Consider the following 27,273-nt stretch of genomic DNA (forward strand, 5'->3'; position numbering starts at 1 on the left):
TTCTGCCATCTTACCCCATTTATTACACAATCCAATGAAACTTACTTCTTTTTGTTTGTTTGATTTTGTTTTCATTTTTGGTGTTTTTTTTTTTTTTAGTGAGGCAATTGGGGTTAAGTGACTTGCCCAGGGTCACACAGCTAGTAAGTGTTAAGTGTCTGAGGCCGGATTTGAACTCAGGTACTCCTGAATTCAGGGCCAGTGCTTTAGCCACTGCACTATCTAGCTGCCCCTGAAATTTACTTCTGATCCACTTGCTGATCATTCAACGAGATACTCTATTCACCAACTCAAGGCATTTTCACTGGCTGCCCCTTACTTATTGCTGGAATGCTCTTTCTGATCTCTGCTTCCTGGATTCCCTATTTTCCTTCAACTCCCAGATAACCTAACTTTCTATAGGAAGCCTTTCCTGGGAAGTCTTAATGGTCATGCCTTCCCTCTATCTATTATATCCAATTTTTCTGCTATACAGCTTATTTGTGCATCATTGTTTGCATGGTGTCTCCCCAGTTAGACTGTGAGCACGTTGAGAAAAAGAACTATTTTTTGCCTTTCTTGGTATCCATAGCATTTGGTATGGTGGATGGCACATAGTAGGTGTTTAGCAAATTTTTGTTGATTGCTGACTGACAGTGTATTTTTCACATTCTAAGATCCCTCGTACCGCTAGCAGTATGAGATTCTAATACTTGTAGAAGCCATGAACATATCTAGTGATGTCTGGACAGTGATGCCTTTGCTCCTTATGCATGTGCATGAAAATTATATTAAATACATTTTCATGTTGTGTGAGTAACAACAGCAAAAACCCTTTACTGAAAACTCATCCTGTGAGACAGGTGTCCTGGATGCTCAGATACCAAGCCAGCAGAGCATTATATTTGTCAGCTTCTATTGAGCCAGCAACATTTTGCTTCTATGGTCTCAGGCAGGGATGGAGTACTTTCATGCTCATTGTTAAAAATAAGTTTTAATAAGCCTGTAGGGGTTTACCACCAGATTCACCACAGGGTGATTCATATTTTGACCATAGCAAGAGTTTCCTAAGTTACATAGAATCTGTCATCTGCATAGCTGGAGGGAGTACCCACACCCACGGAAGTGACAGCTCCTGGTAATACTGAAATGTAGCTGGCTTTTGGTTATGATAATTTGTTCTCTAGAGGGAAATCACTATGTGTATCTGTGGTGCTTGGGGAATACAGTACTTAACAATCCCATGGGGCATCATATTTCTCCCACCTGCGTTTCACAGAGCTTGTTTCCCTGGCCCTTCTTCTGGTTGGTATCTCACTGCAACTCCTTTCTAAATGGGGTTTCCTATGTCCTGGATTAGGCCTGAGAAGAGAATGTAGTTATTTTTCCTTTGTCCTGATTGGACCATTATAGAGTAGGATGATAGTGACAATTATCATTATTGTTATTATTATTTTAGATTGAACCTACAATTTCATTGGTATAGGAAATGGTTAGTGCCAGTGCAGATCAGTACCTTGTCTAAAACATATGATCATATAATAAGGGATCTCAAGCTGGAAGGGATCTTGAGATTATTTTGTCTAAGACTTCCATTTTGCCAATGGGGAAACTGAGGCCAAGTAATTTAAATGATTTGTCCAGGGTCACACAGCCAATAAGTATCTGAGCCATGATTGAAACTCAGATCTTTCTGACTTCAAGCCTAGCACTCCACAACATCACATTATGTCATAGGGGGAAATATAATAACAAATTACAAAATAAAATTACAATCTTCAATGAATGGTCTTCAAAGTTAAGCCGAGTTCTACATACCAATATCAAGAGAGGCCTTGCCCTGCTTAACTTTGTTCTCAAGTGTTTTTTCATGTTTTCCATTTATGGATATAACTTGGAAAAGTAATTAATGATTCAGGATTAATACTTTAGCTCCTTGGAATTTGTTTCTACTATTCCTTAGATCTAAATGTGGGAACTTAGTACCTATATTTAGGCATCTCCCCTAAAGACTTCCCTATTCAATATTTTCTCACAGACTTCAGACTTCTCTTCAACCTAGATTTCTTAGGGTTAGAATTGACTTGGAAAGGTATTTCTTTCTCTCTGCCTTGACTTCCAGATGAGAAAGGCCTTTCTCATTTTCTTTCATGCTACAGGTCCAATCTATGGTGAAAGCCTGTATATTTTACCTTCATAACATCTCTCATACATATTCCTTTCTTTCTTCTGACACTGTCACTTCTCTGTGGAAGGCCATCGACACATTATGCTTGCACTATTGGAACAGCCTGCTGGTTCAACTACTTGCCTCTAGTATCTTTCCCACTCCAGTCCACCCTCTACAGAGCTGTCAAAATATTCTACCTAAAGCAAAAGTCTTCCCATAGCACATACACATATTCAATAAACTCCATTGGCTCCTATGACATACAAGATGGAATATAAAATCCTCTATTTTTGACTTTCAAAGTCATTTAAACTTGGCCCCCTCCTATCTCTCCAGTCTTCTTACACCTTATTCCCCTCCATATACTCTGTGATCCAGTGATCCTTTCTTTCTACCAATTCTATGTCTTTTTATTAACTGTACCCCATGACTGGAATTCTTCTCCTCTTCTCTTCCTCTTTGCTTTCCCTGGCTTCCCCCAATTCTAGCTAAAATATCACATTCTGTAGAAACTGATTGCAGTAAATGTTAATTGCTTACATATGCTGATTATGTCCAATTTATACTGTTCATATCTTGTTTGTTTTCATGTTTTCCCCCACTATTAGACTGAGCTTTTTTGCAGCAAGACTTGCCTTTTGCCTTTCTTTATATCCATAGCATTTAGCATAGTATCTGGAATATAGTAGGTGTTTAATGAATGCCCAGTAACTAAATGCTGAATTACTCAAAATCTTTGATCCAATAGAGCAGAGGAAACAGGATAGCAGGAGTCGGAGTCACTATTACAGGCTCATTCTCAATAATAACAGGAACTAAAGCAAACGAACTAAAGACTAGTAGTGCCTCAATCCCTTTAGTTCTGGGATAGTCCATGACCCCATTCTATAGATAAATAAGGTGATATCCATCAAGTGACTTATACAGCAATTCCAAGGTCTATATGATATCAGAATTTCCAACTTAAAAGAGTTACTATTTCTCTCCATGAGGATATACATAGGACTTACAAGATTTATAGCTGCTAGAAACCTTAGAGACCATCTGACTGAACAGCTTAATTTTACAAATGAGGAAACCAAGATTCACAATCTTCAATTTTTTACTAAAGGATATATACAGATTTGGTGCCAGAGAGTAGATTCAAACCTCAAGGTTCTGATTGTATAACCCTTGGTCTTTCCAGTATTCCTCTACTGTTGTATGCAAAATGGTTGATTGGAAGTGATATTGATGCATAGTACCTCATCCTTTCTCCCCCCACTACCCTGCCCCCCCCCAAAAAAAGCTTGGACCAACATGTGACTGATGTAACCTTTTAGCAGGTGATACATCAGGAAGGGCCACCACTTCCTAAATGAAAAAAAAAAGCTTTGTGGCTTCTGAAAATACTAACACAAAAAGCCCAATTCATAGAAATGCAAGTGTTTTCTGTAGTATGGTGTGGTGATCTGAATAAAGGCTCTTCATGCTAATATTAGCTTTCCCACCAGCATATTTAGGGTTGGGTGGGATGGGAGGGAGAGGCAATTCAGTGCTCTATTCTTTGTCATTTTACCTTTTCCTCCATTCATCAAATATTAATATATTTGTAAAGACATTTTATATGTTTATATCTTAACATACTTGACTTCCCCTGGTTCTCTTCTGTTCAATTAAAAACATATATTTTAAGCAGGTATTATATGTAATATTAAGGATTAAGGAAACAAAGGTAAGACAGAAACCTCAGACAAAAGGAGCATTCAATTCTCAAACAGTAAGGTGGAATAGTGATAATTATATGTTTTACAAATAAGGAAACTGAGACTCAGAGTTCCAAAAGGACTTGCCCAGGGGTACAGAATTTCAATGGACAGATTTGGGGCTCCTCAGTGTAATGGAAGATTCCAGAAGACAGAGGCTGTTTTTCTATTTGTTGCTGTGTTGTCATTTTGTTGTTGTCTTTGTAAAATTTTATCTTTGGCATCTAATACAATACAATGAATTGCTCAATAAGTGTTTGTTGAATAAATCCAAGAAAACAGGATCCTTGACACTCAATTCAAAAGTCTTTCTACTATATCACACAGTAGAAAAGTTAGGATGCAATCTCTGGTGGTACAAAGCCAGGGAGTGAATAATATTGACTAATAATAAGTAATATTGATACAATAATTGCTAGGTGACAGGTACCATGCTAAGTGATTTGGTCCTCATAACAACTCTGAGAAGGAGGTGTTATTATTTTCCCAATTTGAGCAGTGAGGAAACTGAGGCAAACAGTGACTTGCCCAGAATCACAAAACTAGCAAATGTCTAAGACTTAGGTCTTCATGACCTCAGACCCAATGCTCTATCCACTGCACCAGGCACCTAGATGCCTCTCTCTTACTAACAGAATCATAGAATCACAGGGCTGGAAAATGAACCTCAGAAGTCAGGTATGTAGCACATGTTCAGTTGTTTCACATTCTATTTTGGCTTTGTTATGTAAAGGCAGAAGCCAAAAAGAGTTTTTTTTCAGTTTGTTTTGCATATCTAACTCCCTACCCATTGGAGACATGAGCAAGGAATAAGAGGCATAGTTAGAATACATGTCTATCACAAGCTTGAAATCTAATGCTGAATATGAGTGGAAGAAAAGGGTTTCTGGCTAAAGACCTCTTGTAGAAGTAAAACAAAAATTTGAATCAGGATCAAGTGTAAAGTCTCACACAGATTTGAAAATTAAACTGTACATTTGCACTGAAGTGGATAGACATGAATATATATATACATATGAATACATACACATATATGTTTGTGTATGTATGTATGTGCATATGTGTATATTTGGTTGTATATATGTATGTGTATGCATGTACATTATATATATATGCATGTATATATGTAAAATGCCTAGGGCTTTTTGCAGAATTCAAATGTAGTATGAATCAACAGCGTGATATTTCAGCCACAAAAGATGTTATTTTCTTAAGTTGCATGAAAAGAGGTAGTAGTTGACTGGAATAAAATGGGATATGATGTAGACTATCCAATGGAAGTTTTTTCTGGTAAGAACAAGTTGAGAGTATTGTGTCCAGTTCTGGGGCCTGCAATTTAGAAACAGTGTTGTTGATAAGTTTGAACTCATCCATACAATACAGTCTGGAAATGCAAAAGGTTGGAAATCATGGCTCATGACAATCTTTTGAAGAACCTGATATTGGTTAGCTAGAAGAAGACAAGAATTATAGTAGGCATGATAGCTATCTTTAAATATCTCAAGGTGGATGGGATTTATTTTTGCTTCAATCCAGAGAACACAACTAGAAGTGATGGATGGATTTTTTTTTTTTGGTGAGGCAATTGGCATTAAGTGACTTGACCAGGGTCACACAATTAGTTAAGTGTCAAGTGTCTGAGGCCGGATTTGAACTCAGGTACTCCTGAATCCAGGGCTGGCACTCTATCCACTGTACCATCTAGCTGCCCTGGGATTTAAAAGGGCAATTTTAGCCAAACAGAGTTATCCAAAAGTACAATTGCTTCAGTGAAAAAGTGGGAAATTCTCCATCGTTAAAATTCTTCAACAGGTGGGGTGAATGACTACATATTAAGTATCAAAGAATCATTAAACTACAGCTAGAAGGGACCTGAGAAGTTATCTAGTTCAACAACCCTATCTTATAGATGAAGAAACTTGGAGGATATAAAGATTATATCACTGGTCCAAGGTTACATAGAAAGCAAACACCCAAAATTCAACATAAAATTCCCAGATGTGGCTTTACCAGGATACATTGTTAACTTCCCTGATGTTCTTCCTTAAGGGCTAATCTCTAGGTCTGAGACCAAATCCCAGGTGAGTTGGGCACATGCAAACACACACACACACACACACACACACACACACACACACACACACACACACCACATTGATGGTATAACCTTCATCACCTCATGCCTGGGTTACTGCAATAGTCTGATGGCTGGTCTCTCTGCCTCAAATCTCTCCTCACTCCAGTTCATCCCCTACTCAGATATAAAATGTATATTCCTCCAAGTCTGACCATCTCACTCCAACCTTATTCAACATACAGTAATGGATCATTATTATCTCTTGTGCATTTTTTTACTTCCTGCCCCATCATGGTGAATATATCCTTCCTCAACTACCTCCTGACTCCCTGGACTTCATTCAAGTTCAACCTTTTGCTAAAAGCCTTTCCCAGTCCTCCTTAACCTGAGTACCTTCACTCTGAGAGTATACCAAACTGTCTGTAAATGTATGGTTATATGTGGTCTGTGTCATTAAAGTATGTCATCCTTGAAATCAGGGACTTTTTTTGCCTTAATTTGCATCCTTATTACTTAGTGCAGTGCTTAGAGTTTAAAAATTCTTTTGTTGATGACTTCACATATATACAGACAAACACGCACACCCCAAAATAAACAAAACAATTTCTTCCACCACCTTTCTCAAATCATAGCTTCTGGAGAAAAGATTTGGGTGAAGAATAATACCTAACATAACAGATGTTAAGGGTGTTTAGTTGATGAAGATATGTTTTCTCAGCTTCTTGATAGCTAAATGAGGGCCAAAGGGTGACATGGAGGCAGACTTTAATCTTTCTATGAAAGATATTTTTACAACTAAATTTAATTGAGAACCAATAAAGAAAAAGCTGGCTTTTCACAGTTGTGAACTCTCCATCACTTATTTTGTTCAACCATGGGGCTGACTGATCAATAATCTGGGATCTTTTAAAAGGAATGCCTCCATTAAGGAGGAGGGTGGACCAGAAGATGCTATAAGCCATCATCCTGTCTCTGGTAATCATCCTGCAACAGCTATTTGCCAACAGTGTTTATTGAGGAATTTCAGTGTTTAAAGAACTGTAGGGAGTCATAACAGGAATAGAAAACATGGTTGCCAAGTTCAGAGACCTTACAGTCTGATGCAGGGATCAAGGATGAACACAGATATCTCTAGCCACAAGCAACTGTAACATAAAAACATACATATGCAAAGTTGTTCATTTATTCAATCACCATTTATTAAGTGGATCCCTACAAGTAATAGACATTCTAGGGAAGCCAAAGAATAATTAAAAACCATTTCCCCTCTTTTTGGTGAGCTTAAAGTCACTAAAATGCAATTGGGATGTTTAAAAGGTTTGAGAGACATAATATATAGGTAATTAATCATTTTATTAATAATTCTAGCATTTTAATAAAAGAGGTCAGTGGCACTTTGGAATTCCAAAGACAGACCCTGGGAGTTTAGGCTTATATGTCTTTGAAAAAGTGGGTGTTCCAAAGGGTGGCGATCAATTCTGATTGGTTAACAAGTAATGAAAGAGAATGAATATTATAATGAGGGTCTTGAATTATTCTAATGAACTTTGATTATGTCATTTACTTCTAAATTTTCTTGCCTTTAGGAATCAATTCAAAGAATTTATCCCTCCCCACCCCCCACCCCCATCTGAGTAAAAGACAATGGACTTCCCCACCTTAGATTAAATTCCTGGGTGTGGTCTAACCAAGATTGAGGAGAGTTAATTCAATCTCATTATCAGTAATGTCCTTCAAGAGACTGAACTTTGAAAAAAAGACTATAGAAAAAGGGGAAACTCATTGGTTATTTATAATCATTTCTCTCACAGTATAGGAAAATAATGTATTAAGTCAAGTAATCAAGAAGTCAGGTAAGAGAAATAAAAATGAAAGAGGCACCTAAACTATCTGAAATATCTCTTCCATAAAATCTCCACAATTGCCCTGAATTTCTTTTTTTTTTCTTTCATATAATAGTGTTCAGTCCGGATCAGGAAACAAAAAGTTTGAATCTATGTGCATAATATATTCTTGGTTCTTCAAAGTTTGCAAAGCGCATTGTATACACTATCTCATTTGATCCTCTCATGAACCCTTTAATGGCTGATACTGGTACTATTAAGGGGCAGCTAGGAGGTACAGTGTATAAAGTGCCGGGCCTGCAATTAAGAAGACTTGTCTTCCTGAGTTCAAATCTGAACATCATATACTTAATAGCTGTATTCCCCAAAGAACAGTTATTTTTGGCTCACTTTCCTCTTCTATAAAATGATCTGAAGAAGGAAATGCCAGTATCTTTGCCAAGAAAACCGCAAATGGGGTCACAAAGAGTCAGACATGACTGAACAACAGCAAGCTGTTACTATCCCCATTTTACAGATGATGAAACTAAAGCTTAGAGAGGTCAAAAGCATATTACAGGGGGGAACTAGCTGGCAAAGTAGATAAAGCACTAGCCCTGGATTCAGGGGGACCTGAGTTCAAATTTGACCTCAGACACTTGACACTTAGTAGCTGTATGACCCTGGGCAAGTCACTTAACCCTCATTGCCCCCCCCACCAAAAAAAAAGCATATTGCAGAAATACACAGCAAATGAATGTCAACTGAAATTCAAATCCAAGTCTTTTCTATTCAAAGTCCATTTTATATCAACCAAAGCATAGTACCTCTAATTTTAACAAGCAGATAGACAGCCACAGAAAACCTCATAGTTTTCTATTTTTATATCTTAACTACTTTGAAAAGTCTGGAGATAATTTTCACAAAAAAAAATTAAATGTCAAACAGAACAAATAAGGATAAGAGACCATAGTTCTTCAGTCATTTCCTAGAAAGGTACACACACACACACGTATGTGGGGGTGTCAGGAAACACTCCAGATGTTCTGAGGTTTCTTTGGCCTTGTATTCTTCCGCAAACACTCACCACTGCCCATGATATAAAGGGAAGTTGTGGAGGGCAAAGTTATAAGGTGGGGATGACAAAGTGAAAGAAAGCCCAAGCCTTGGCTCCTCAGGTACATGTTGTCACACTGAAGAAAAGGTGCTGGGGATAGTCAGAAGACAATCTGACCATTCCTACTAAATATATATTACACTCTAGTATCATATCATGTTGCCCAGGGCAGGGAGAGAATGCTCTTGTTGACACATGCACGAGAGACAAGGTATTGAAGCTTTTGGAGGTCTCCTGAGATGTGCCTTTTAACAGCCCCTCTGTCACAAAGAAAGAGAGAGAGAGAGGTTTCTGCCCTTTTGACCATGTTCTGGCTTCTTTTTTTTTTTTTTTTTTAGTGAGGCAATTGGGGTTAAGTGACTTGCCCAGGGTCACACAGCTAGTAAGTGTCAGGGGTCTGAGGTCAGATTTGAACTCAGGTCCTCCTGAATCCAGGGACATTGCTCTATCTACTGCATCACCTAGCTGTCCCCTGGCTTCTTTTTGAATAAGGAAATTGTTTTTTTGTTTCACTTGTCAGAATACAATGAGTCTTTTCTCTGATTATCAGGAAGATCTAAGTACCCATCTGAGGTGCTATATTGTATAAGTAAGTACCAGAGGGTGGTAGCAGAAGGTGAGGTGATGAGATTTCCAAAGTAGGTAATAGGAGAATTAATGGCACATGTTGGTACATAGAGAAGGCAAACTAGATCAGCCCATCTGAGTGGAATTCAAGAACAAAAGATAAACTAAGTCAGTCAGAATTGTGCTAAGGATACAAAGAAAGACAAAACCTCACTCTCTTCCCCTCTAGGAGGCCATATTCTAATGAGAAAGTCAATATGTAAATAGTGTTTCTGGAAGGTAATCCCAGAAGGAAAACACTAATAGTGAAAGGAAGTGGAAAAGGTCACTCTGCAATAGGAAAGAATTGAGGCCTGCCTCTTTTGCATAGGCTGTTCCCCATACCTGGCATGTAATAACTCCTCACCACTGCTTCTTAGCATCCTTATTGTTGTTTCTCATTCATTTTCAGTTGTGTGGGAAGCTTTGTGACCCCATTTTGGGGTTTTCTTATCAAAAAGAATGGAGTGGTTTGCCATTTCTCTCTCCTGATCATTTTACAGATGAGGAAACTGGCAAGGAGGGTTAAGTGACTTGCCCAGGGTCACACAGCTAGAAAGTGTCTGAGGTTGGATTTGAACTCAGATATTCCTGACTCTAAGATAGGCACTATATCAATGGTGCCACCTAGCTGCCCCTTTTTAGATTTATTTTTGCTCTCTTCAGGATTCAACTCAGGGTACCCCATTCTGTTGGAGGCCTTTCCTTTCCCTCCTACCCCAGTTGGTTGTTTATGTCCTCTCCTCAAAGAAGTCACTTTGCATTTATTCTGTATATATTTTATCTGGCTTTATCAGTGTTATATTTTTGTTATGTTTTTTGGTTATAGTTTTGCTCCTTGAGACATTGACACTTTTGCTTTTTTTCTATGTATGTTCCAGTGCCAGCCCTTAGAACATGGCAGGTGTTGAATGATTGTGTCTTGAATTAATTAACTTTTGGATGGATGGATGGATGGATAAATTGCTAAGGACTTGTCCAGGACAGTTAAGCAACTGGGCATTTGGGGGAACACATTTATATGTGAGGTCACTTAATTACATTTTATTCCATGCTTCATAGTTAATAGAGAATGTTGAAAATAAAGAATATTTATGTAGGTGATCCACAGGGCAAAAAGAACCTATACTGTGATGTTAAGTGAAACATTAGCTGATAAGATTCCTGTTATTTATCATCGAAATTCATTTAATGTGATTAATTTAGAAAGTACAGTTACCCAACTGCCATGAGCCTTGATTGTTACTGTTAACAGTTGGTAGCAGAATGATTTCTTGTCATACTTGCAGAATGACCAAGAGGCTCAAATGAAATTTTCATTAGCACTGTACCTCACCAGCAAAGGGACTGAAACCAGGCTAAGTAAATCTGAAAGTGCTCGGGTTCTTTAGTTTTGAAAAATCTATTAGCTTTATCACTTATCAATAGCTTTCTGATTACTGATTTTCAGATCTGAGGTTAGAGAAGTATGAGAATCATGGCAAGTGCTGGTTAATTAGTAATATTTGGTGTTGGATAGGTTCTCAGAATCCACAGAGAAACAGTTTGTCCTAGTATAGTAAACAGTATACTAAAAAGTTGAACAAGTGAATAATCAAATAAATAAATGAATAATGAACAAATGAACAAAGAGATAAATAAATAGATTAAATAGATGAATGGAGAGATAAATAAATGGTTAAGTAAATAAGTATACAAATAAAGTGATTATACTGATATTATATATATTATATCAATAAATAGATAAATTAACAAAGGAACAGATTTATATGAATGAATGAATGAATGAAAACAAGGCTCAATATCAGAAGATTGACTGCAAGACTTATATCTATATAAATCTACTCACCCAGTTATACAGTGTGATGGTTAAAAAATCTAACTGCGATGTCTAAAAAATCTAATAAGTAATCGCCTTAAATTAGAAACATATAGCACCAATCTTTGGGCATTAAGTATTTATTAAAGTTTAGGGGTTAGTAAAGAGAACACGTGGAGAAAGAAATAAAGGACCCTCGCTCCCTGCACCTGCACCCACTCCTCTCGCCACTTCCAATCCAAAGGGTGACCCCCTGTTCTCTCTAGAAGAAGCCCTCTGCAGGCCTGCACAGGTGCAGTTCCTACACACACAGCTCCAAGCTAATTGGCTGGTAGCAGTGATTGACATGATTTACAGGTGTTTCTATAAAGAGATGTAACTGTTTGGATAGTAATCACATGCTTTTTCCTCAGGATGGTGCTCTGATTCTCACAATAGTATAGTAAAAGATGCCATAATCTTATCAATCAGTATCAATCAATTAACATTTATTAGGCCAGATTCTATGCTACAGAAATAGAAATAACAATGACCTTCCAGTCAAAAGTCTGTGTTCATGTCCCAGCTTCATCTCTTACCAGTTTCACAACCTTGGATTTGTTTCTTATCTTCTCTAGGCCTTCGTTTCTTAATAATTAAAATGGAAATCACATTGGCACTAATTTACAGGTCAGTTGTGAGTCTCAAAGGACATATTTGTGAAGGAATTTGAAAACCTTAAATTGTTATAGAAATATAAGGTATTATTTCACTAATATTTATTCATTTTAATAATAAATGATGTTATGTATAGGAGAACATAAAGACAATACTTGCCCTTATAAATCCTTCTTCAACCAAGTAGGGGATTTAAGGTGTATATACAAATACCTACCAATAGAAGCAAGCTATTGTGTGTCATGACAATGTTATGTATGATTAAAGGTCTGAGGTATTCAGAGGAAGGAAAGATCAGTTCTGCTTAGAGTGATTTAGGCAGTCTTCTTGGCGTTAGCATATGAATTGTAGGCCTTCATCTGAATCTGTTGAAGGCACAAAGGTTAACCAGCTAAGAAGCATTGGGGCTGTCCAACTCTTCTCCTTCAATTTTGCTGACTGCCACAACTCCTTTGCCAACTATGCTTCTCTTAGATGGCAACTCTTATGCTCCTTCTTCAAGTAAAGCAGCATTTATTAAATGCTTAATATATACCAAGTGCTCCTCTAGTTACTGGGGATTCAAAACCAAAACTTAAACACTCTTTGCCCTCAAAAGGCACACATTATGCTTCATGCAACAGTCTTTGCCAGTAACATTCTTTGCTCAAATTTTACCCTTCATACATCTTTCCATTGCTATTTGGACCACTCTGAATTTTGATTCTTCAGAGATTACAGAGTAGATAAACTTCAAAGGAAGTAATGGCATTTAATGCCTATGAGATGTCTATGTTCCACTTACTGATGTTGTTTTATTTTTTCATAAATATAATTTCTTAATCTAATTCAAATCCGGCCTCAGACACTTGACACTTACTAGCTGTATGACCCTAGGCAAGTCACTTAACCCCCATTGCCCCGCAAAAAAAAAGATGTAATTAAGCCTATTTTGGGGTGATGTTGTTGAGAATTCACTATATGCCATGCCTTCTATCACATAACAACAATATCTTGCCTTAATATAGCCTTATAAGATACACAAAATAATAACCTTTCCTCACAACAACCCTATACGACAAGTATTAAAAATATTCTTGGAATCATTTTTGAGATGAGGAAACTGAGGTCCCAAGAAGTTGAATTGTTTATCAGAGATCACAGCTACCCGAGGTCAGATTCCATCCAAGTTGCAAGTCTGAAATTTATACAGATATACTACTGTATAGTCAACAAGCCGTGTATCAAAAAAAGGTGAATTTGTTCAGAAGATTCATAATTTCTTTACCTCTTTAACCTTAACAAACTGGATTGGTACCTAAGTACCATGAGTAGTTCAAGGCAGTAAGAAAACATCACATGAAGTGATGTTTCTCATAGTTTGTGAGCACACAATACAAATGGTTCTGACAACTATTTACATCCCTAAGAATCACTCTGCCACTTAGCTACCATTTCCTTATATCTTCTGGCTTCATTTATACTAAGGATGTCAATGTTTATATGATACAAATCCCCCAGTTAATTTAGTGATCATTGGATAAGGATCTTAGGATGCCATTGATCAGATTCATGTTTATATTTAAGAATCTAAAAACTATGATTTTTTTCATCTTCTGTCCATTTTTTTATTTTGTCAACTCACTATCATTATTATAGGAAGGGGATCTGGGGGACTGAGGAACTTTTTTTTCTTTGTTCCTTTGGTTATCATGCCCAAAAGAATTCATTACAGCTAGCCTGCTGCTGCTAACTCTCTGGATAGTTACCTAGACTGGTCTTTGACAGTCATTACTGTACTTTAAATCTTGAAATTCCTTCACTTCAAAAAATGAGGGAAAAATAATATTAAAATATTAAAATAATATATTTTAGGTTACCATGGTGGCAGAAAGAAAGGATTAGTAAAATATTCTGACACAAAATACTTGGTAAAGAAAAAAAGTTAAACAAAAGTTCACATGTACAGGAGAGAATGCATCTTCACTTATTTGAAATGACTGCTGTTTATTATCCCTGCTTATGGACCAAAAGAATCAGTTTTGGTGGAACAGAAGCTTCAAAGAGTACATTGGTTGGGTGTGTGACTTAAGTTTTCTGGACTTCATTATTGGCTACACACTGGATGAAAAAAATAAATATGTGCTTATATACATAGCAGAGACAACATATGCTTTAGTCAGAAGGTCAGACTAAATGACTGGTATTTTTCAAATCTGATGTTTGTTTTATTCTATGAACTAGAAATAAATACATATACATGTATATGCCAGTACACATGTAAGACTATAAGAAGAATCTATGATTTTGTCAGCACAGGGAACTTTTAGTTTTGGAACTCCCTCTAGCTATAGATATCCCAAACAGTCTATGAATCAACAGATAAATCCTAAGCAGTGTCATTCATCTGACATCTTTGCTGCTCCCCCTTTGGAGTCATTGCTTTTCCTCTGAGATCAACTCCAGTTTATCCTGTATGTAGCTTGTTATATATATATTTGTTTAAATACTATATCCCCATAAGACTATGAGTTCCTTGAGAATGGGACTATCTTTTGATTCTTTTCATATCCCCAGCATTTAGAACAGTGCCTGGAACATAATAGACATTTAATAAATGTTGATTGACTGATTGACCCATGAATATTTGTTGATTGACTTGGTATTGGCTGACACAGCTAGTTATGGAAAAGGAAATTTGAATAGAGTTTCTGATTCTAAGCCCAGCACCATGTAAACTATGCTATGTTGTAATGAAAAAATGGTCATGTGTATGCACACGTTTGTGCATGTTCTTGAATGTGCATGTATGTGTGAGTGTATATATATACATATATGTGTATCTATGTCTACATCTGTATATCATTTTTCTCAACTAAAATCTTACTATGATAACTCATTATTATTTTTTTTCAGGGCAATGGGGGTTACACACAGGCTCACACAGCTAATAAGTGTCAAGTGTCTGAGGCCAGATTTGAACTCAGGTACTCCTGAATCCAGGGCCGGTGCTTTATCCACTGTGCCACTCAGCTGCCCCGTGATAACTCATTATTATATGGAGGTGACCCTGCTTCCTTAAAGTCTAAGCCTACAAGTTCAATACTGCTCCATGATATTAGATTTTGAGTATGGAATCAGTAATATACTGTAGGTCTCAAAAAATTTCACCTCAACTTTCACTTCACTCATTGGCAGTGCATGCATCAATCTCATTATCTTATGTGTACATCAGTAGAATTTATACACAGCATTCAACATCTCTCCATTTGCTGTAACCAGTGGTTGCATGGATGGATGACACAGTGCTAGGTGGTAGAGAGCCTGTGTGTTTCTTTGTTTGTTTGGTTTTTGGTGGCAATTGTTAGGATGAAATTAGTAAAGTGCCTGGCTCAGAGTAAGCATTATAAGGAATACATAATGACACAGGTTATGAATATTACAACACAGGTTGTAAAAGAAATGAAAGAAGTAGGGCAGCTAGGTGGTGCAGTAGCCCTGGAGTCAGGAGGACCTGAGTTCAAATCAGGCCTCAGACACTTGACATTTACTAGCTGTGTGACCCTGGGCAAGTCATTTAACACCAATTGCCTCACCAAAAAAAAAAAGAAAGAAAGAAATGAAAGAAGTTAGAGGCTAAGGTTAAAGTCTGACATTCTTCTTAAATCTGCATTATATAGAGTGTCTAAGTATTCTCCTAGTTTTAATAAAAGCTTTATGATTTAGAGGGTACTGTGTCATACACTTTTATTTTTTCCAGCAACAATTTAAGAGTGTGCTTTAACTAATTTAGATCCTATCTTTGTACAGTGATGTCCCTGGGGCAGAACTTGGATCAATAAATGGAAGTTACTGGGAGGCAAATTTATACTCAACATAAACAGTAGCTTTGTTAACAAATAAGGATGCTTAAAGATAGAGAATGGTTTGCTCTCATGATGGAGTGAGTTTCCTGTTGGTGGAGATCTTCAAACCTAGGCTGGATGACCAGTGATCTGACATGTTGTAGAAGAAATTAATAATTCAGACGGCATGTTACACTTGGTGACATCTGTCTCTTCCAAGTTGGATATTTTTTGTCTTTTTGATATTTATCTTTAGTCTCTTGCAGCAATGAAAGCCGCATTCATGTTTCAGGGGAGAAAAAAAATCTTTAAAAAAAATAAAAAAAACTAAAGCCCCCAGTAGTATATAAGGTGGCAAAAATAGACCTAGTTGTTAAAATAAAGTAAAATCATCAGGTCCAGAAAAATTGCCTTCCAAGGTGTCAAAAGAATTTTAAGCATGATCTCATATTGATTATCAAGAATCTTTGAGAAATCATGACTATAGAAGAAATCTGAATGACCATAGACAAATGTTATCCTAATTTTGAAAATGAAAAGGTAAGGACAGTAGGCTCAGAAACATTATGTTATTAGTTTGAAGTGTATCCCTGAAAAAATATTCTAGAATGTACTACTAAATGTGGTATTCATAAGAATTTGGAGAAAAATGTGGCCATGACTAAATGTGATTGCTGAATCCTTGATAGTTGTCTTTGAAATGCTATGGAAAATGGGAAGAAAACCATAGTTCTGGAGAAGGGGACAATAATTAATTTTCAAAAGAAGAGAATTGGTAGAGACAGTTTGAGATTATAAACTCCTTGAGACTAGAGCCTCATTTTTGCCTTTCTTTGTATCCCTAGAACTCAACACAGTACCCGGCACATGATATGCCCTTAATTGGTGTCTTGATTTGACTTTGATTTATAACAACCAGTTATTAAAGGGAAGGTTAGTGAGCATTTAGAAAGGGATGAAGCAGAGATTACTCGGGGGTAACCCGAATTCATCAAGAATAGGTCATGTTCATATCCTTTCTTGATAAGTTTAAAAGACCTGGATATCAGGGAATATTGTCAATAGAGTATATCCAGATTTCAGTGAATCATCTGTCTAAATTATTCATTTCTTCCTTGTGGACATAATAGACTGATACCAAATATTGGTTTTACCTCTTACGACTTATGTGACCTCTGTGACCTAAGAAGTAGTTAGATGATGCAGGGAATAGAGCCGTGGGCCTGAAGTAAGGAAGATCCAAGTTTGAATCTGGCATCAGACATTACTAACTAGGTAAGTCTGGGATAGTTGCCTAACCACTGTCTGTCCCAGTTTCCTCCACTATAAAATGGGGATAGCACCTATCTCACAGGATTGTTGTGAGGAAGAAATAAGATAGCATTTGTACAGCCCTTAGCACACTTCCTGTCACATAGTAGGCAGTATAGAAACACTTGTTCTTTTCCCTTTCTCAATTTAACCTCAGTTGGCCTCAGTTTTCTCATCTGTAAAGTGATTGGCTTTAGTTAGATGGCATCTGAGGTTCTTTCCAACTCTGGATCTATGTTCCTATGAATATGATAGATACACGCGAACTGTCAAAAAGACTCATTCAAAGGTGTAGTTATTAATGGGTCAATACCAGCTTTCAGGGACCTTGCTAGTTGAGTTTCCCAAAGATCAGATCAGTCTGTGGCCTTGAACTAGTTGGATATCATCATTATCACCACCATCACCACCAGTTTGTTGCTGTTGTTTGGTAAATGACTTAGATAAAGTCTGGGGAATAAGATTTTTGTGACTGATGATTTGTAAAATAATCGCTATGATCTAGTTTAAAAACAAAACAAAAAAAACCCCACAAATTTGCTACCTCCCCAGCACATATAAGTGTAGATATGCAGGCATATACATATACACAAATAGTGTGTTAATTTACAGACAAGATGTGGAATGTGGGCGTGGGTATGTCAGGAAAGTCTTATTCTAGTGGTAGAGGCCCTTCTGTGAGTAACATAGAAAGAACTTTAAGGGTCGCTTGTAAAACTAGTTGGCCCTGTTGCCTTCTGAATCATTGCCCATGAATAGCAGTTCTAGGGGCCCCCTGGTTAAGTGAGTGGCCTCCCAGCTAAGGGTTCATGGACCTTTTCAGAGAAAGCAGGAAGCTGTGTTTTACTCTAGAAATCAACTTGAAAGTACAGTCTATATTGTGTCCCAATTAAATAAAAAAGAAAGTTGAAAGGAAAAAAAAAGCCCTAAATATTCCCACTGGCTCTCTCAGAAGCATATGCTATTTGGCCTAGACACTGAATAATTATTAACTCAAATTCCACTGAGCAATCTTTTGGTAATAAGCATTATTATGAACTGTAGCTGATTACCATGTTCAGCGTAGAAATTCCAGTGAAGACCTAACTATAGGTCTGAGTGAAGAGACCAGACCACAGCTAGATGAAGCTGGAGAGCTTTGTCAATGTTTGCTTGGGATCCAGATTCATAGGGGCATCCTAATGCCATTTCTTCAGTGCCTAATGTGTGGTAGTCACTATGCTTGGCACTGAGGATCAAAAGACAAAACAGTTCCTATTCTCAAGGGGATTCTGTTCAACCAGGGAATGAAAACAATTTTCATAAATGAGTAAATATAAAATAAATACAATTTAATATGAGTGGGGCAGGGAGGGTATTTCTTTTTTCTAGCCCAGTACCTCTCTAGCATTAATTCAGCTCCCCAGCCTGAATGGCTATTTCCCAAAGCAGTCACCAGCACATAGGTTTTCAATGTCCAGTGGTAAGAGCATTGTTTGGTTGTGAAACTTCAGAGACATACTGATGAGGGCTTCCTCCAATGGAGGAATCAATTAGAGAGGTTCAAAAAGAGAAAAGACAGAAGACAAAGGATGTAGAGAGGATCAGAATAAAGGGTAGCAGTCCTTCAGCACTGACCCTTTGTCCTCCACCTCTCAGCTCCACCCCCTTCCCCGCCCTTGTGGGTGTTGGGACCCAGGAAGTCAATTATCAAGTTACTGGGTAATCTTCTATAATCTCAACACTCTCACCAAGCTCTTCTCCACCCCTACCTCGGACCCCCACCCCTAGTCTTCCTGATCCCTTTTGATCTTTATTTTCCCTAAAAAGCCAGTACTTAAATGCTATATAACTCCCTGTCCATCCCCAATACATGTCCTCCAAGACATGGATTTACCTAAACTCTCACTATTTCCCATCAAAATCTACTGCTTTTATGTATCTATCAAAGGAAAGTCAGGATGCTGCCCTGGGGGAAAAGTCACCAGATTGGGAACCAGAAAACTTGGTTTTGACAAAGAATCATTAAGATTTGCAGGATTTTTTGAAGAGATTTGCTTAATGACAGCTCAGTATTCTTTAACTCTAACTGGTACCATTCAGAAATCCTTTCTATAATATCTCTGAAAAGTGGTCATCCAAAATTGGTTTGAATGCAGCTGGCAGTGGAAAACATACTACCCAACAAGATGTTCCATTACACTTTTGATTCTCTCTGATTATTAGGATATTGTTCCTTGAGATTATAGATGCAGTGAGAACACTGAGTCTCGAATCAAAGGACCTGAGTTGAAATCCTGGCTCATTCACTTGCCAACTGCATGACCTTACCTGAGGCCAGATCTGTAAGTAAATTAGTCAATAGTACTTTTTCCTTAGGGCAAGAATACTGGGGAGGGAAGAACACACTTCCCTCTTCATTGTAGTCCAGATACTGCTGTCTACACATCTGGTGGCACCATTCAAAGGAAATGAAGGTCTAAGCCAAAGAATACAAGTAGAAGATGGAAGGGTTAGAGTCAGACTATGGAAGAGTTTAGCTGGTGAGTGTTAATTGTATTGGATCCTATCTATGATGGCCTCCAGATTTTGTTCATCCTCATCCATCAGTGAAAATTTTAAAATCATCTCCACATCTCTTTATTTGTATATAAATTATATACAGATACTCCTTTGTAACTACCACTATCTTGCTCAAAACAAAAGGGGAGCAGGAGTCTTTTTTACTCAATGATCACTGGAACCCAGTATGGAGAGGGGCTTGCTGCAGCCATGAAGTCTTGAGGAAGAAAGCTACGGATATTGTGGGAGGTAGCAGGAAAGTGGTGGTTATCAGTTAGTCAGTCAGTCACTCAGTCATTCAGGCATGCAATAAACATTTATTAAGTAGTCTATCATGTGCCAGGCACTGTGCTGAGCACTGCGGCTGCAAAGAAAGACAAAAGATAGAGTCTGCCCTCAAGGAGCTCACAATCTAATGGAGGATGACAGCACATAAAAAGAATCTGAGAAGTGACAGGGTTTGGTTAGGGGACAGAAGGGAAGGGTACCTTCCTCAGGGGCAAGTTGAAGTCCGAAGGAGTCCAGTGAGTGGGAAATGATGAGATAGCTGCCTTGGGAGTGCTTCCTAAATGAAAGCTATAGGAGGAGCTCTCCACTGTCTACCCTCTTCTGTTAGAGGGAGGGAGGAGAACCAAAGCCATTGGGTACTTGCAGGATGGGGGGTGGAAGTGGGTGGAGTTAAGAACTTGAATTGGAGGGGGACAGTGTGTGTGTGTGTGTGTGTGTGTGTGTGTGTGAGTGAGTGGTGGAGGTGGGGGTTAGGAGGAATCATGTGGAAGGAAGATGTGATTACATTGTAGACAAACCCCACACCTGGCTATTGTAGAGAGGGCAGGATTCACCTTATCTTATCACCTTCTCATTGGTTGATTATAACCTCTGGTGATCATATTTTTGCTTTTGAAATGGACCCAGCTTCTACTTTGCAAATGAATGCAATAGGCAATCGGTAACACTAAAGGTTTCTCAAAGTGAATAGTGATATTATGAACACCATACACTAGGCTTATCATTCTGCTAGCTGTTATATTTGAAGTGGAGTCTGGAGAAAGAAGATACCAGATGTAAGAACTGCAATTAGGAGGCTGTAAAAATAGTCCAGGTAAATTGCAATGGGACTAAACTAGGATGCCAGCAATAGCTATGGAAATGAAAGGACAAAAATCAATTGTTACCCAGGAAGTGGGAGTGACATGACTTGGCAACAGTCTGACTGTGACAATTAAGGTGAGGCAGAGAGAAGGGATAAAGGGGATTGCAATGTCAAGTCTATCTCAGCAGGAAGATGGTAGTTATCCATAAAAAGAGGAAAGTTAAGAGAGAAAAGGAAGGTTTGTAGGAAATATGATGAGTTTTGTTTCGACCAAGTTGAGTTGTAGCTATTAGAAGGACACTCAGAAGGAAATGTCTTGGAGGCATCTGGATATGAAGACTGAAGCTAAGAAGCAAGATAAGATCTGGATATATAGACTTGGAAGATATCTTCATAGAAATTGCTGTGGAAGCTGTGACAGTGTCTATAATCAATAATAAGAAGAAGAAGAGCATTTGTGTAGCTATTTAGAGTTTATAAAACAATTTATGTATGTTATATCACTGGATTCTCAGAATAACCCTGGGATATAGATGCTATTATTATTCCATTTTTATAGATAAGGAAACAGGCACAGAAAGGGTAAGTGATTTGCCCATGTTCACGTGGATAGTACATACCTGAAGCTCTAACTGAACACAGGTCTTCCTAACTTCAAATCAAGCTCTCCATATTCCTCATCATCCATCTGCCAAAATCTCTATATTGTATAATTTTAATAACCAATGTTGCCCCTGGAGAAGAGAGAAAAAAAAAAAGAACTGAACCTCCCTTCTTTCCTTGAAGAGCTGAGGAACCGTGGACATGGAATGCTGTAGATGTCATGATGCTTGGTTGATCTTTTGGTTCGTTTTATTTTAATTTTTTAAAAAGTTCATTATAAGGCAAGATTAGCTGGGTAGTATTGTGAAGAATGGTATCTTCAAAAAAAGATATCTTTAAAAAAATCAATAAAACCTTTTGAAAAGTTGAGACTTTGTAGACTTGAGAGAGGGGTTAACAGGTGCAGAGCATTAAATATAGAGTCAGACTTTTTGTTTTGGATGTATGAATAGGTTTTGCTGATTTTTTCCTATTTATCTTCTTTTCATTAAAAAAAATCTTGGTTATAAAAATGGCTCTTTTTTTTTTTGTTCTTTGTTTTTGCGGGGCAATGAGGGTTAAGTGATTTGCCCAGGATCACACAGCAAGTAAGTGCCATGTGTCTGAAGCTGGATTTGAACTCAGGTCCTCCTGACTCCAGGGCCAGTGCTTTATCCACTGCGCCACCCAGCTGTCCCCAAATCTAGGCATTGTAAAACAAAAGATAGCAATAAAAATCTTTTTTTTTTTTAAGTCAAAGAGTTTGAAGATTGAGAAAAAGCCATTCTGGTGTATCAGAACTAGCAATTAAGAGGTCATTTGTGACCTTGGAATGTCCTGTCCGACTAGCTCTTCTCCTTCTCTGTTAAAATAGTTTACTCCTAAAATTTTAGGAATAAAAGGAAGACCAAAGCTAGAACATTTGTGTGAACTACTGCCAATGCCCTCCTCACCCCCCCCACTCCTTTTTGTTTTTGTTTTGTTTTGTTTTGCTTTGTTTTGTTTTGTGGGGCAATGAGGGTTAAGTGACTTGCCCAGGGTCACACAACTAGTAAGTGTTAAGTGTCTGAGGCTGGATTTGAACTCAGGTCCTCCTGAATCCAGGGTCAGTGCTTTATCCACTATGCCACCTAGCTTCCCCCTCCTTTTTTGCAGTATTAAAATAGTTTATATAATCAATGTTAATTTGTATCATTAAATCATTCAATTTTATTGCACAGACATCTAGTATTTTGTTATACACCAGGGAAAAAGGGGAGAGAGACAGAAGATCAATACTGGATTTGAGAATTCCCCTAGTGAAGAAATGCCCACTACAAATACAGCTCCGCCCCTTCTCTGAAACTCATTGTTTTAGAGAGCTTTCCAAAACTCCAAGATTTTAAGAGGCTTGCCCGAGGTCACCTTCCTGGTTTTGAGGCTCATTCTATCCATTATGCCACATGGCTTCTTATCAGGAAAGATATAATGATAAATAAAACAATCCCACCTCTCAAAGAAATACCTTGCAGTCTTCTAGGGCTAGCTATGCTTTCAGTTTTATATTTCAACAGATCTGAGATTTCACCAGCTTGAGAAATCCTTTTAACAAAGCAGTTTAAAATTTGGATTTCATTTGTAGTATAGTGTGGAAACACAAAAGATTCAGATAATAAAGGGAAAGAGAATGGAATAAGCACTAATTAAGCACTTACTATGTGACATGCACTGTGCAAAGTACTTGACAAATATCTCTCATAAAAATGTCAGACATTGATAATGCACACATAACCTTCTCTTCTTGAAACTGTCAACCAGAATGCCTTCTCTGTCCTTTTTGCTCAGTGCCTTTCGCCCACAAGGGAATAGGAATATTCCAGTTTCATTCAGCAAATATGTGTATTGGTGACATGTAAGACATAAAGGGCATCCTGTAAACTCCTTCATATTACAGAAGATAAACATGAGAGTCAGAGAGGATCAGTTGTTTGCTGCAGGTTTCATAGCTACCCAGTGTCAAAGCCATGGCTAGAATCTACATTTTTGCTCTTTAAAAATTTGTTTAACTACTGCACAGTAGTCAAGAGCATTCTTGATTTTGTAGCTTTGTTTACCATAAAGGGATTTGAGAATAATTAAATCTTGGAATCTCAGAATTGGAAAGGATTTCAGAAGCTATTTAGTATAACCAATACCTGAAACAAAAAACAACCTCCTTCTACAACATGCCCTGCAAATGGTCATTTTATTCTTGACAATCCATTCCTCTTTTATAATAATTAATAATTTTATAATTATTTTTTAAGTTCTTCTTTACATAGATCCTGAATTGGCTTTTTTTTTGGGCAACTTCTACTTATTATTTCTCATTCTATTCTGTAGACCCCGGAAGGGTGGTGATGATGATGATGAATGAGGAGGAGGAGGACAAAATGGATAGCATCATGAAAACAATGAGTGTGAACTCACTTTGAGACACAGTGAAGGATAGTAGGGCCTAGTGTGCTATGGTCCATGATATCACAAAGAGGCAGACAAGACTAGACAACTGAGCCACAAATATCTATGTAGTTCAAAGTGAATAGTGTGCTAGGTCTGAAAACAGGAAGATCTAAGCTCAAATCTAATCTTTGAAACTTACTAAATAATTTTGGAAAAGTCACTTCACCTCTTTCTGCTACATTTTCCTTAACTACAAAACTGGGGATAATAATAGTGCCTGTTTCACAGAGTTGTTGTGACAATCAAATGAAATAATATTTGCAAAATGCTTAGCATAGTTCCTGGCAAATAGCTGGCACTTAATAAATGTTTGTTCCTTTCTTTTCTTTAAGGTTTTCAAAACACAGTATACCTTTTTATCTCATTTGAAAAGTCTCATCTCACTTCAACATGCTGTCCTTTCACATACTTGAGGCAGATGACATTCTCTTCCACTCCATCCAATCCCAATCTTTTCTTTTCTAAATAACCCCTGCTACTTCAGCCTGTCTTCATATAACAGTGGTCTTGATGGGCCTGGTCCTAGAAAACCAATTATACCTAAAATTTTTGCTTACCAATTTTGCAAAATAGCCAGAGTTTACACAGTAGGGAAAATAGAAAGATATAAGTAGAGAGGGGGGGGCAGGGAGAAAATACTAGTCATAGAATCAGGAGACCTGACTTTGAGTCCTGGCTCCAACTCTTAGCTCATGCTTTGACTGGACAAGTCATTTAATTGTTGGTTCTCAGTGGTCTTATCTGCCCAAATGAGAGAAATCACAGGGGCATGTTAGAACCACATCGAACCAGTTTGCCTGGGAGAGCCAATTGTTAAATTTTTAGTTTGACTACCTACATCTTGAAAATCAACTAAATGGCTACAAAGCAAGACTTTGTTTATTGTCCAGACTCAAGTTTAATGCAGATCAAGTTTGAACGTGCATGAATACTGTTTTGTTTTGTTTGTTTTTTCTCTGAATCTTTAGAAAAAAGAATTTTAGGGGGCAGCTAGGTGGTACAGTGGATAAAGCACTGGCCTTGGATTCAGGGATTCAGAAGGGCCTGAGTTTAAATCCAGCCTCAGATACTTGACACTAGCTATGTGACCCAGGGCAAGTCACTTAACCCTCATTGCCCGGCAAAAAAAAAAAATAGATTATTTATCTGCACACATCTGGATAATAGTACCCACTTTACAGGACTTTTAAAAGGAATGTTCTGAGTCTCTCCCCAGACTCTGCCCTGTTTGGGCTCTTAGGAAGCGCTGCCACTGTCTCATCCTAAGGTGCCCTTTGGGGCCTAGGCACTGTTGCCCCCAGCCTAGACCTTGCTTCAGTCAAGCCGGGACTATGCAGCTGTGACATCCCTCGTCACCAAGAGCGGGGCGTCCAGTCGGCATATTGTGGCTGTCATTGGGGTCATGGTGGACATGCAGTTCGATGAGGGCCTCTCTCCCATCCTCAATGCCCTAGAAGTACAGGACAGGGAGACCAGGCTGGTTCTGGAGGTCGCCCATTATCTGGGTGAGAGCACAGTCCGGACCATTGCTATGGATGGTACTGAAGGATTGGTGAAAGGGCAAAAGGTCCTAGATTCTGGTGCCCTCATCAAAATTCCTGTGGGGCCTGAGATGCTAGGAAGTATCATGAATGTGATTGGAGAGCCTTATTGATGACCAATATTGGGGCCAATCAAGACCAGTTTGCTGCTGTTTGTGCTGAGGCTCCTGAGTTCATAAAGAAGACTGTGGAACAAGAAATCCTGGTCACTGGCATCAAAGTTGTAATCTTTTGGCCCACTATGCCAAGGGTGGCAAAATGGGTCTGTTTGGTGGTGCTGGTGTGGGAAGATTGTATCGATTATAGAGCTAATCAACAATGTTGACAAGGCCCACGGTGGTTATTCTGTATTTGCTGGTGTTGGTGAACACACACAAGAAGGCAATGACTTGTACCACGAGATGATTGAGTCTAGTGTCATTAATCTGAAGGATACCCCTTCCAAGGTAGCATTGGTATATGAATGGATGAATGAACCACCTGGTACTCAGACTCAGGTAGATTTGACTGGCCTCACTGTGGCTGAATACTTTAGAGACCAAGAGGGTCAAGATGTACTGCTTTCCATAGATAATATCTACTGATTTACTCAGGCTGGCTCAGAGGTTTCTGCTTTACTAGGTAGAATACCTTCTGCTGTGGGTTACCAGCCCACCTTGACTATTGATATGGGTACCATGCAGGAAGGAATTACCACAACCAAGAAGGGTTCTATCACGTCTGTGCAGGCCATCTACATGCCCTCTGATGGCTTGAATGACCCCACTCCTGCCACCACCTTTGTCCACTTGGATGCTACCAATGTGCTGTCTCAGGCCATTGCTGAGCTGGGAATTTATCCTGCCTATATCCTCTGGACTCTACCTCCTGAATCATGGACCCCAACGTTGTTGGCAATGAGCACTATGCTGTTGCCTGTGGTGTGCAAAAAATTCTTCAGGACTATAAGTCCCTCCAGGACAGCATTGCTATCCTTGGTATGGATGAGTTGTCTGAACAAAACAAGTTGCCAATATCTCGGGCCTGGAAAATTCAGTGTTTCTTGTCACAGCCCTTCCAGATTGCTGAAGTATTCATAGGACACATGGGGAAATTGGTACCCCTGAAAGAAACCATTAAGGGATTCCAACAGTTCTTTTCAGGTCAGCATGACTATCTCCCAGAGCAGGCCTTCTATATGACAGGACCCACTGAAGAACCTGTGACAAAAACTGAAAAGCTGGCTGAAGAGCACTCTTGAAGAGTCATCTTCATCTGCCACTCATCCTTCAATTCCAGTTGTCTGAGCAAACTACATGAGGATTTCATTGGAAAAGCTGTATTGTCTGAAGAATATTTAAACTTTTGAATACAATGTACACCTCACACACAAAAAAGGAAAGTTCTTTGCAAACTATAAAGGGCTCTGACAATGTAAATTATTAGTAACCTCCATTAAATTTCTCCTTCAAAGTCTCTTGTAGGGCCAAGTTGACCCTGGATTCTAGAAGGCTACATCTATGAAGACCATGACTTAGCTTTTTTCACCAAGTTAGAAAGTTTAAGGACAGTCTCAGTGAAGAACTCTACTATTGTGATCAGGGGAATTATCTATTTATTCTTAGATATTATAGAACCAAAACTTTAGTTATCAGTTGGTGCTTTAGTTAAGGGGTGGGGGGGCATGAGGAGTTGGTCACAGCAGTTATTGAGATGGTCCACTAATATGAAGAGAGGTGAGAATCAGTCTCTGTCCAGAGAAATCCCACACTGGTAAAAGGACTAATTCTTAAATAATAATTACAAAAGTTAAATTAATTCTGAAGGTAAGAAAGAAATTAATGGGTGTGTGAAAATTACTCAGCAGAACATTGTGCTTTGACAACACAAGTTTAATTACCTAGAATGTTTAGGGCGCTATGGCTGAT

General features: G+C 38.2%; 1 pseudogene; it reads left to right on the plus strand.

Moving 5' to 3' along the window:
* The window catches only part of LOC122746248, a 70,921-nt pseudogene extending 44,315 nt beyond the window's left edge, over positions 1 to 26,606 (plus strand).
* The last annotated feature ends 667 nt before the right edge of the window (positions 26,607 to 27,273 follow it).

The sequence above is a fragment of the Dromiciops gliroides genome, chromosome 1 (assembly GCF_019393635.1).
Source record: "Dromiciops gliroides isolate mDroGli1 chromosome 1, mDroGli1.pri, whole genome shotgun sequence".
Lineage (NCBI taxonomy): Eukaryota > Metazoa > Chordata > Mammalia > Microbiotheria > Microbiotheriidae > Dromiciops > Dromiciops gliroides.